The sequence below is a fragment of the Periplaneta americana genome, chromosome 11 (assembly GCF_040183065.1).
Source record: "Periplaneta americana isolate PAMFEO1 chromosome 11, P.americana_PAMFEO1_priV1, whole genome shotgun sequence".
NCBI lineage: Eukaryota > Metazoa > Arthropoda > Insecta > Blattodea > Blattidae > Periplaneta > Periplaneta americana.
This window is the reverse complement of record NC_091127.1, coordinates 59,749,135-59,759,062: the sequence shown is the minus strand read 5'-3', so window position 1 is coordinate 59,759,062 and position 9,928 is coordinate 59,749,135.

The following is a 9,928-nucleotide window of genomic DNA, read 5'->3' as shown; positions in this document are numbered from 1 at the left end:
CTTATATGAGTGTCAAGCGATTATTTTGAAAATTCATATCTCGAAGGCTAGGCTTTCTCCGGATGTAGAAATTTATAGGAAGATTTCTTATTTCAAATGGAACGTGTGGGAGAAAAATCGTTGTGAAAATCCATTATCACTTGGTAAACTTTCCTTGTGAGTTCAACTCATACCCTGCCTAAAGAAGGTCCACTTCAAAATATTTAAACCTCAATAATTTGGTCACATGAGTATAATCAGGAAACATATGTTTGTATTACAATGTAGGACATATTGGATCACTGTAACGCTTTCTGCTATAATAGGAAAGCGATTAGGGTAATGAAGTGTTTGTACAAGCATATAGAATGTAATCTTCTGAATCTACAGGTGTGCAGTGGACACCAGATTTCAATGGGAATGGAGAGATTACACAATTTAATCGATATGCGGTATCGGATTGTTTGGGTTAACACGAAGAACGGAATTCTGTTGTTCAAATGGACTCCATACGTGTAAATACAAAGCTGAATGATATTTCGAAACAGACCTATCGGCACGTATTGTGGTCGGATTTAGTCTCCATAATTATCCATTTGTTATCGTGCAAATATGTATCTTGTACGCTATGCCAGTTATTGTGAAGTCAGAGACGTATTTGGTATATACCATTACAGTGTTTTAGAAGTAAGGAGGTAACGAGACAAAATTTTCAATTGTTTTATTTTGATTATAATTATCATTGCTTCCATATAATTCACTTACGATTCTAGGCCATAAGTAGTCATTTCGATCTTCAATGTGTAATCCAAGAAGCACTAGAGACACTTCCCGTTACCATCGTAGTCACGAGGTAGCGGGTGGTATTTATGACTAAAATCCCACTTGGGTCGAATACCTGTTTGTGTTTTGACGTAAAATTACATCTTTCTCCTCAGTAAGCATCTGGGATAACTTGGAAATTGACCGTCATATAGAAATGCAATCACCATTCACCGCTACTGCTCGCATGAAAAGATACAGGGACAGGGTGTAAGGGGTATAAGGGTCATTATTTAACTGATGATTATTCATGCCATAAGAAAGAAAAAATGTCCTTACAATTTTTTTCTAATTGCAATATTTAACTAATTATTAAAGTTTACAATAATAGACATTTTGCAACGTTGCTGGATGGGGAGAAGGGAGTTTAAAAGTACACAGTACAGCACAAGCGGGAAGGAGGGGTTTAGAAGTATACAGTACAGCTCAAGCGGGGAGGAGGGGGTTTAGAAGGACACAGTACAGCTCAAGCGGGGAGGAGGGCTTAGAAGTACACAGTACAGCTCAAACGGGTGCAGACATACTAGTACAAAACAGATTCTCTGTTCTAATGCAGGAGTGACCATGACAATACTGTTGTTCAAATAAAACGAGCAGCAAACACAAACTTTCAGTCTCATTTACATTCTATATAACAATATTGCTCCATTTTTTAAATGTAGGCTACGTCTAGAAAATAAACACACGAACTTTTTTTCCAATCCAACATTTTAATCTCTCCCGCGTCCGTAAAACAGTATTATTTCTAAACAAATTTCTGGTTGTGTCGTTGTCGAAACGGGGTAAGAGGCTTCTAGTTTCTAATAATCGTTGAGAAACTGCTACAAAAGTTCGCCGAAAGTTCTTTGAAGAAAACGTTGACGGTACGTATGATTTCTTAAAATGAGAATTTAAAGATCAGTCGATCTTGAGTAAATCACTGTATTGCGTGTTCTAGTTTCAAAAAGACAACGGATTAATATTTAATTAAAATAGTTGCATTTCATATCCATCATTCTGAGATGAAATGATTCAGAAATCTTAGACAGAAAGCTACATGTTTAATTCACTGATGATGAAGACGTGTATTTTCATGATAATCTGAAAATTTATGTTTGCGGCATCACGTTGTATTGATGTACTCTCTTCTTATTTCTTAGGAAGAAAAAGTAAACGAGAATGGAAATATTTATATTTAGGGAAAAGTACAACATTATTCTCCCAGTCAGATTAAAGACAACGTTGCTGCACACACTCGTGACGCAGATTGTGTAATTCTCCCCGCGAACAAACACAGAGGTCATCGACTGGGATTAAAGCAAGCTGGAGGAGAGAGTTGTAATGCGCTTGTCAACAGAGCACGTGGAGGTTATCAGCCACCTAGGACTTCATTCACTTACAGACGAACACCTACAGACAAGACCTGAATTCTCACAACATCCATTGAAAATCCATGCGTACACTGATTCTGTATTAATCTTTTCGCTTCCTGCCCACTTTATATTTTCAAAATATGTTTCCACAATTAAAATAAAATTAAAATAAAACTTTATTCATGTGTTTATTCCAATATAACACACCTACACTTGACGAATTAAGATAAAAATTTCATGGGTACAACCAATTATTGTTAAATTATTTACACTACTGTAATGTTTGTCCATTTCTGAGTTTGTTCTTCTGCTCATTTAGATTTAGATTTATTTAATAATAACATATACAATACATAAAAAAACGCTACATGAAAGTACCCCGAATGAGCAAAGCTCGTGAAATCATCAATTAGACAGTTATTTTGCTTCTTCTTTCCTGCTTTTATTTTTACTATTGTTTGTTCTTTCACATATTGTGTTATTTATTTGTACTTCTGTTTCTTCCTTCACATATTATGTTATTTTATTTACTCGTATATCTCAGTTTGTTCGTTCACATATTATTGTGTTTTGTTTGTATGCCTGTTCTTTCACATATTGTGTTTTTACTTCTTTATTTATACGTCTGCTTGTTCATTTATACTATAGTGTTTTTATTTGTATGCCTGTTAGTTCGTTCACATATTGTGTTTTTACTTTTTTTATTTATACGCCTGCTCGTTCATTTATACTATAGTGTTTTTATTTCTATTCCTGTTAGTTCGTTCACATACTGTGTTTTTACTTTTTTTTTATTTATACGCCTGCTTGTTCATTTATACTATAGTGTTGTTATTTGTATGCCTGTTAGTTCGTTCACATACTGTGTTTTTACTTTTTTTTATTTATACGCCTGCTTGTTCATTTATACTATAGTGTTTTTATTTCTATGCCTGTTAGTTCGTTCACATATTGTGTTTTTACTTCTTTATTTATACGTCTGCTTGTTCATTTATACTATAGTGTTTTTATTTGTATGCCTGTTAGTTCGTTCACATATTGTGTTTTTACTTTTGTTATTTATACGCCTGCTTGTTCATTTATACTATAGTGTTTTTATTTGTATGCCTGTTAGTTCGTTCACATACTGTGTTTTTACTTTTTTTTATTTATACGCCTGCTTGTTCATTTATACCATAGTGTTTTTATTTCTATGCCTGTTAGTTCGTTCACATATTGTGTTTTTACTTCTTTATTTATACGCCTGCTTGTTCATTTATACTATAGTGTTTTTATTTCTATGCCTGTTAGTTCGTTCACATACTGTGTTTTTACTTTTTTTATTTATACGTCTGCTTGTTCATTTATACTATAGTGTTTTTATTTCTATGCCTGTTAGTTCGTTCACATACTGTGTTTTTACTTTTTTTTATTTATACGCCTGCTTGTTCATTTATACTATAGTGTTTTTATTTGTATGCCTGTTAGTTCGTTCACATACTGTGTTTTTACTTTTTTTTATTTATACGCCTGCTTGTTCATTTATACTATAGTGTTTTTATTTGTATGCCTGTTAGTTCGTTCACATACTGTGTTTTTACTTTTTTTTATTTATACGCCTGCTTGTTCATTTATACTATAGTGTTTTTATTTGTATGCCTGTTAGTTCGTTCACATACTGTGTTTTTACTTTTTTTTATTTATACGCCTGCTTGTTCATTTATACCATAGTGTTTTTATTTCTATGCCTGTTAGTTCGTTCACATATTGTGTTTTTACTTCTTTATTTATACGCCTGCTTGTTCATTTATACTATAGTGTTTTTATTTCTATGCCTGTTAGTTCGTTCACATACTGTGTTTTTACTTTTTTTATTTATACGTCTGCTTGTTCATTTATACTATAGTGTTTTTATTTCTATGCCTGTTAGTTCGTTCACATACTGTGTTTTTACTTTTTTTTATTTATACGCCTGCTTGTTCATTTATACTATAGTGTTTTTATTTCTATGCCTGTTAGTTCGTTCACATATTGTGTTTTTACTTTTTTTATTTATACGCCTGCTTGTTCATTTATACTATAGTGTTTTTATTTCTATGCCTGTTAGTTCGTTCACATATTGTGTTTTTACTTCTTTATTTATGTGTCTGCTTGTTCATTTATACTATAGTGTTTTCATTTGTATGCCTATTATTTCGTTCACATACTGTGTTTTTACTTTTGTTATTTATACGCCTGCTTGTTCATTTATACTATAGTGTTTTTATTTGTATGCCTGTTAGTTCGTTCACATATTGTGTTTTTACTTTTTTTTATTTATACGCCTGCTTGTTCATTTATACTATAGTGTTTTTATTTCTATGTCTCTTAGTTCGTTCACATATTGTGTTTTTACTTTTTTTATTAAACGCCTGCTTGTTCATTTATACTATAGTGTTTTTATTTCTATGCCTGTTAGTTCGTTCACATATTGTGTTTTTACTTCTTTATTTATGCGTCTGCTTGTTCATTTATACTATAGTGTTTTTATTTCTATGTCTCTTAGTTCGTTCACATATTGTGTTTTTACTTTTTTTATTAAACGCCTGCTTGTTCATTTATACTATAGTGTTTTTATTTCTATGCCTGTTAGTTCGTTCACATACTGTGTTTTTACTTTTTTTTTATTTATACGCCTGCTTGTTCATTTATACTGTAGTGTTTTTATTTGTATGCCTGTTAGTTCGTTCACATATTGTGTTTTTACTTCTTTATTTATGCGTCTGCTTGTTCATTTATACTATAGTGTTTTTATTTCTATGTCTCTTAGTTCGTTCACATATTGTGTTTTTACTTTTTTTATTAAACGCCTGCTTGTTCATTTATACTATAGTGTTTTTATTTCTATGCCTGTTAGTTCGTTCACATACTGTGTTTTTACTTTTTTTTTATTTATACGCCTGCTTGTTCATTTATACTATAGTGTTTTTATTTCTATGCCTGTTAGTTCGTTCACATATTGTGTTTTTACTTCTTTATTTATGCGTCTGCTTGTTCATTTATACTATAGTGTTTTTATTTGTATGCCTATTATTTCGTTCACATACTGTGTTTTTACTTTTTTTTTATTTATACGCCTGCTTGTTCATTTATACTGTAGTGTTTTTATTTGTATGCCTGTTAGTTCGTTCACATACTGTGTTTTTACTTTTTTTTTATTTATACGCCTGCTTGTTCATTTATACTGTAGTGTTTTTATTTGTATGCCTGTTAGTTCGTTCACATACTGTGTTTTTACTTTTTTTTTATTTATACGCCTGCTTGTTCATTTATACTATAGTGTTTTTATTTGTATGCCTGTTAGTTCGTTCACATACTGTGTTTTACTTTTTTTATTTATACGCCTGCTTGTTCATTTATACTATAGTGTTTTTATTTCTATGCCTGTTAGTTCGTTCACATATTGTTTTTACTTCTTATTTATGCGTCTGCTTGTTCATTTATACTATAGTGTTTTTATTTCTATGCCTATTAGTTCATTCACATATTGTGTTTTTACTTTTTTTATTTGTATGCCTGTTATTTTGTTCACGTATTGTGTTTTTATTTGTAAGGCTCGTTTTTGTTCACACATTGTTCCTGTTTGTTTCTTTTTCATTCCCTAATTCATTGGTTCGTTTTTTCTTTTTATTCTTTGTTCTTTATGTCCGTTCGTCTGTTATTTTATTAGTTCGCCTGTTCTTATTTTTCGTTAGCATTTTCTTGTTCATTCGTATGATATTTTTGTTCTTTTGTTCTTTTTGTTCGCTAGTCTGCTTTTTTTTTGGGGGGAGGACTTTTGTATTTTCTTTTTCTTCGTTTGTCTGTTCTTTTATGTCTGTGTTTTTTTTTTTTTTGTTCGCTCGTCATCTGTTCTTTTTGTCTACTCACTGTCTATTCTTTTCTTCCACTAGTTGTCTGTCCTTTTTTGTCCGCTCATCTGTTCTTTTTGTTCGCCCTCCATCGGTTCCTTTTCCGCTCGTCGTTTTTTCTTTTCGTCCGCTTGTCGTTTATTCTTTTTGTCCGTTTGACGTATGTTTTATTCTTCAGCTCGTCTGTTCTTTTTGTCCAATTGTTATATATTCCTTCTTTCCGCTCGTTGTTTGTTCTTTTTAGCTCTCTTCGTCTGTTACTTTTTCCGGTCCTTCCTTCCACTCGTTGTATATTCTCGTTTTCCGCTCGTTGTCTATTCTCGTTTTCCGCTAGTTGTATGTTCTTTTTTTCCGCTCGATGTCTACTACTTCTTTGTGTCCGTTCGTCCTTTGTTAGTTTCTTCAGCTAGTTATCTGTTCTTTTTGTCCGCTCTTTGTACTTTTCCCCCTCGTCGTCTGTTCTTTTCTTCCGCTCGCCTTAAATTCCTTTTCCGTGTTTTTTTATCCACTCGTGGTCCGTTCTTTTTATGCGCTCGTCGTCTGTTCCCTTTTCCGCTCGTTGTCTGTTCTTTTCTTCCGCCCGTTTTCTGTCATTTTTTCTCTCGTCGTCTGTTCTTTTTGTTCTTCCGTTTGTTTGATCATTCGTCTACTGATTTGTTCGTCAGTTCGCGAGATGTTTTCATTACTTGACTCTCCTTACCCCATAGTTTCAAGTTTGAAAGCAAATGGCGGCACTGCCGTTCTGTGCTTCTGTTTAAGAAAAAACTTTTAGCTACAGCCTCGACATAAATTCACAGCTGCAAGCCTTCAGGTACTTGTCTACGATGCAAATTAAATTGCATATAATTTTCAATTGAGCTACAAAGTTGCACATCGTGTTTACATTAATTCAATAATTACACGGAATTCGAGTTGCGCTACTTGAAAATTGTCAACACTTACAAAAGAGATGATTTAACGTTTACACACAACACGTAATTAGAGGGAATTCCTTGTTATGTTTAATGACAACGAAATGGTAACTGCAGCGTGCTTGACATGTATTTTGTTAAGAAGACGAAGAGAAAGACGTGAAAGGAGGAGACAGAAATGTTTGATGAGAGAATGGATTTCAAGTCGTGAATATAATGGAATTGTTAATAGCTTGCTCCACAGGTTGCATGAGGAAGACCAAAGCGTTCCATAATTTTTTTACGAATGTCAGAAACGATTTTGATTATCTGTTAGGAAAAGCAGAGCCATTAATATAAAGGTAAGACACATTAATGAAAAAGTCCAATTCGCAGACAGAATGTTTTGTAATAACATTGAAATTTTTAACAACTAGTTAGTCGGTATGCAGCATGGAATATACAGGGTGTTTCAGAAATATTTTGACAACTTTGGGAGCGTGTTCCTCACACCAAAACAAGAAAAAAAGTTCCTATAAACACATGTCCGAAAACCCTTAGCTTTTCTAGTTATTAATGAAAGAACATAATGAAACATTTGTTAAATATTGTCAGCTTGGTAGCAAGTGTTACAACTTTAATCAATACAGAAACTCATAACAATGAAAATGGAAGCAAGAGGAGAATATTTTGAACATTTTGTTATGAGTTTCTGAATTGATTAAAGTCGCAACACTTGCTGCCAAGCTGCCAATATCTAACAGATGTCTCATTACGTTCTTTCATTAATAACTAAAAAACGAAGGGTTTTCGGATATATGTTTATATGAACTTTTTTTCTATTTTTAGTGTGGGGAACATGCCCCCAAGGTTTGTCAAAGTATTTCTGAAACATCCTGTATACCGGGTACTAAATAAGCAAATATTTGTACGTCTTATTAATGTAGCCAACTTGAATTGTCCTTTAAGTGACAGTCACTGATTGTATCTTTTTTCTACACAACGTTCACACTATTTCATGAAAAATACCCAAGGTGTGTGAAGTTATTTATGAAGTTTTAAAAGAAGACTGCTAAAAGTAATGCACTTTTATTTATGAATTGTACATTTTAGACATCGAAGAACTCTCATTTAGTTTTGTATTATTCTATATACTGTGTAGCTTTCTGATTTTATAGACTTTTGAATCTGAAGTCAAATTTCGTTAATAGCATTTCTCCATTTTTGTTTATTGCTTTAGTCCGCTGACTCAATTTTTCCTCAATTTTTTGGACTCTATAAAAAATCTAGCGTCTTGTGATATATCATGTCCATTGTGCTTTCTCGGCGATATACAACCTTTGAAATAAATTAAACATTTTGAATTTCTGATAACATCGTACTATATTTAACACGTATTGTTTAAAATAAAAATGTAACACTAATCATGATAAAACTTTTCCCTTTCAGCAAACATGTGTATTGAAATTGCGCGACGAAAGATAAACTATCCAAACCAGGCTTGAGAACTGGGCGACAATTGTGGCGTTACGTCACTCATCGCAATACGTCACTCATCCCTTCCTTCCACCTTCGCCTCATTGACTTGGTAGGGGAAGGGATTTGTATTCAGTGCCTGTCTTATGTGATTGCATACGGGCCACAGTTACGTCATTCAACGCCGGTGGACTGTGGACGGGGAACCAACGCTTTCTCCATGCTATACACCCCTCTCTCTCCAGTTCTGTATCCCTCATCTAAACTTTTTAAGCCACTTTCAGATGGCGCAACTCGGTTCTTTTCATTTTGAACACGATGACACTTTTAAAATTGCATGTAACTTAAAAGTTGTGGAAGATTCGAGTGACATATGCAATTTTTTTTTTAAGTTTCACGGCTGTTTACATTGGGCAACTCAACTTTTATTGTGCAACTCGTATGTAATACAGGGACATCATTTTATTTTTACTTCAATTTTTATTGTACCTGAGCTTTTGAATGTACTCACTCCCACCCCTTCTACTAATGAAGTTTAACCGTCCTCCACACAGATCCAGTATACAGTCATAGTAGCCGTACAGTCATAGTAAACAGTACGTTCCAAAAATATGTTCGCGTTTTCCAGTGACGAAAGAGTTTTCAATATTGAATCATTTTCGCACAGATACTGTCATCCATTTGCCATTTGCCATCCCGGTTTCCCCCACCAGCTTTTATCCGCCAGCTAGTGGCTGGGCTGTCTTAGCTCTTTTCTGAGAACGTTAATTTCTATTAGGAATTGGATGTCTACGTAATATTATACAACTGTTTAAAATAACTGAAATAAAAGGGCCTCGTTAAGTAATTAAATGTCACGTGATTTTCTCCCTTTCTACGACCCTACGACATAACCACTTGGGCGGCAGTAGATAGTATGTCTGAGTAATTTTATCTTTTCGGATCGGGCAGAAGTTAAGATTGAATTTACGGTACGTAAGATACTCTTTTATAGAGTAGGTACAGAATTATTTCAACATGAGTTACTAGTACGAAGAAAGAAACTGGTAATTGGAATTAGGTACAATAGTCTATAGTGCGATAATATGCACAAAAGTACTGAAGCCTGTATCGAAATGAACGGTCACCATTTTAAAAAATGTGTTTAAATATCCATATTATGATTATTTTCAATTTAACTTCATTCTCTATAGTGTACGCTAATGTGCTGTAGAGAGTAAAATATACACTGCATAATGAATACTTCCGAATGGACAGCTCAGTTCGTGAGTAAAAACACTCATTGTTAATACTGTACTCTATTTTGATTAAACAAAAACCTAATGAAAATGATCAAACTCAAAAGCGCAGTATTTCCTAGTTTACGTAAATGGGTGAACTACTTTTCTTCCTTCCTATACCTAGTAAAGTGATTTGTTTGTATATTACGCCAGTATCATCGAACTCCAATCGTGGAAGGGGGAAGCGAACGGCGTTGATCCAGAGGTATAGGCAAGTTAATATTAAAAATGTTAGTAAAAATAAAATGATGTCCCTGTAT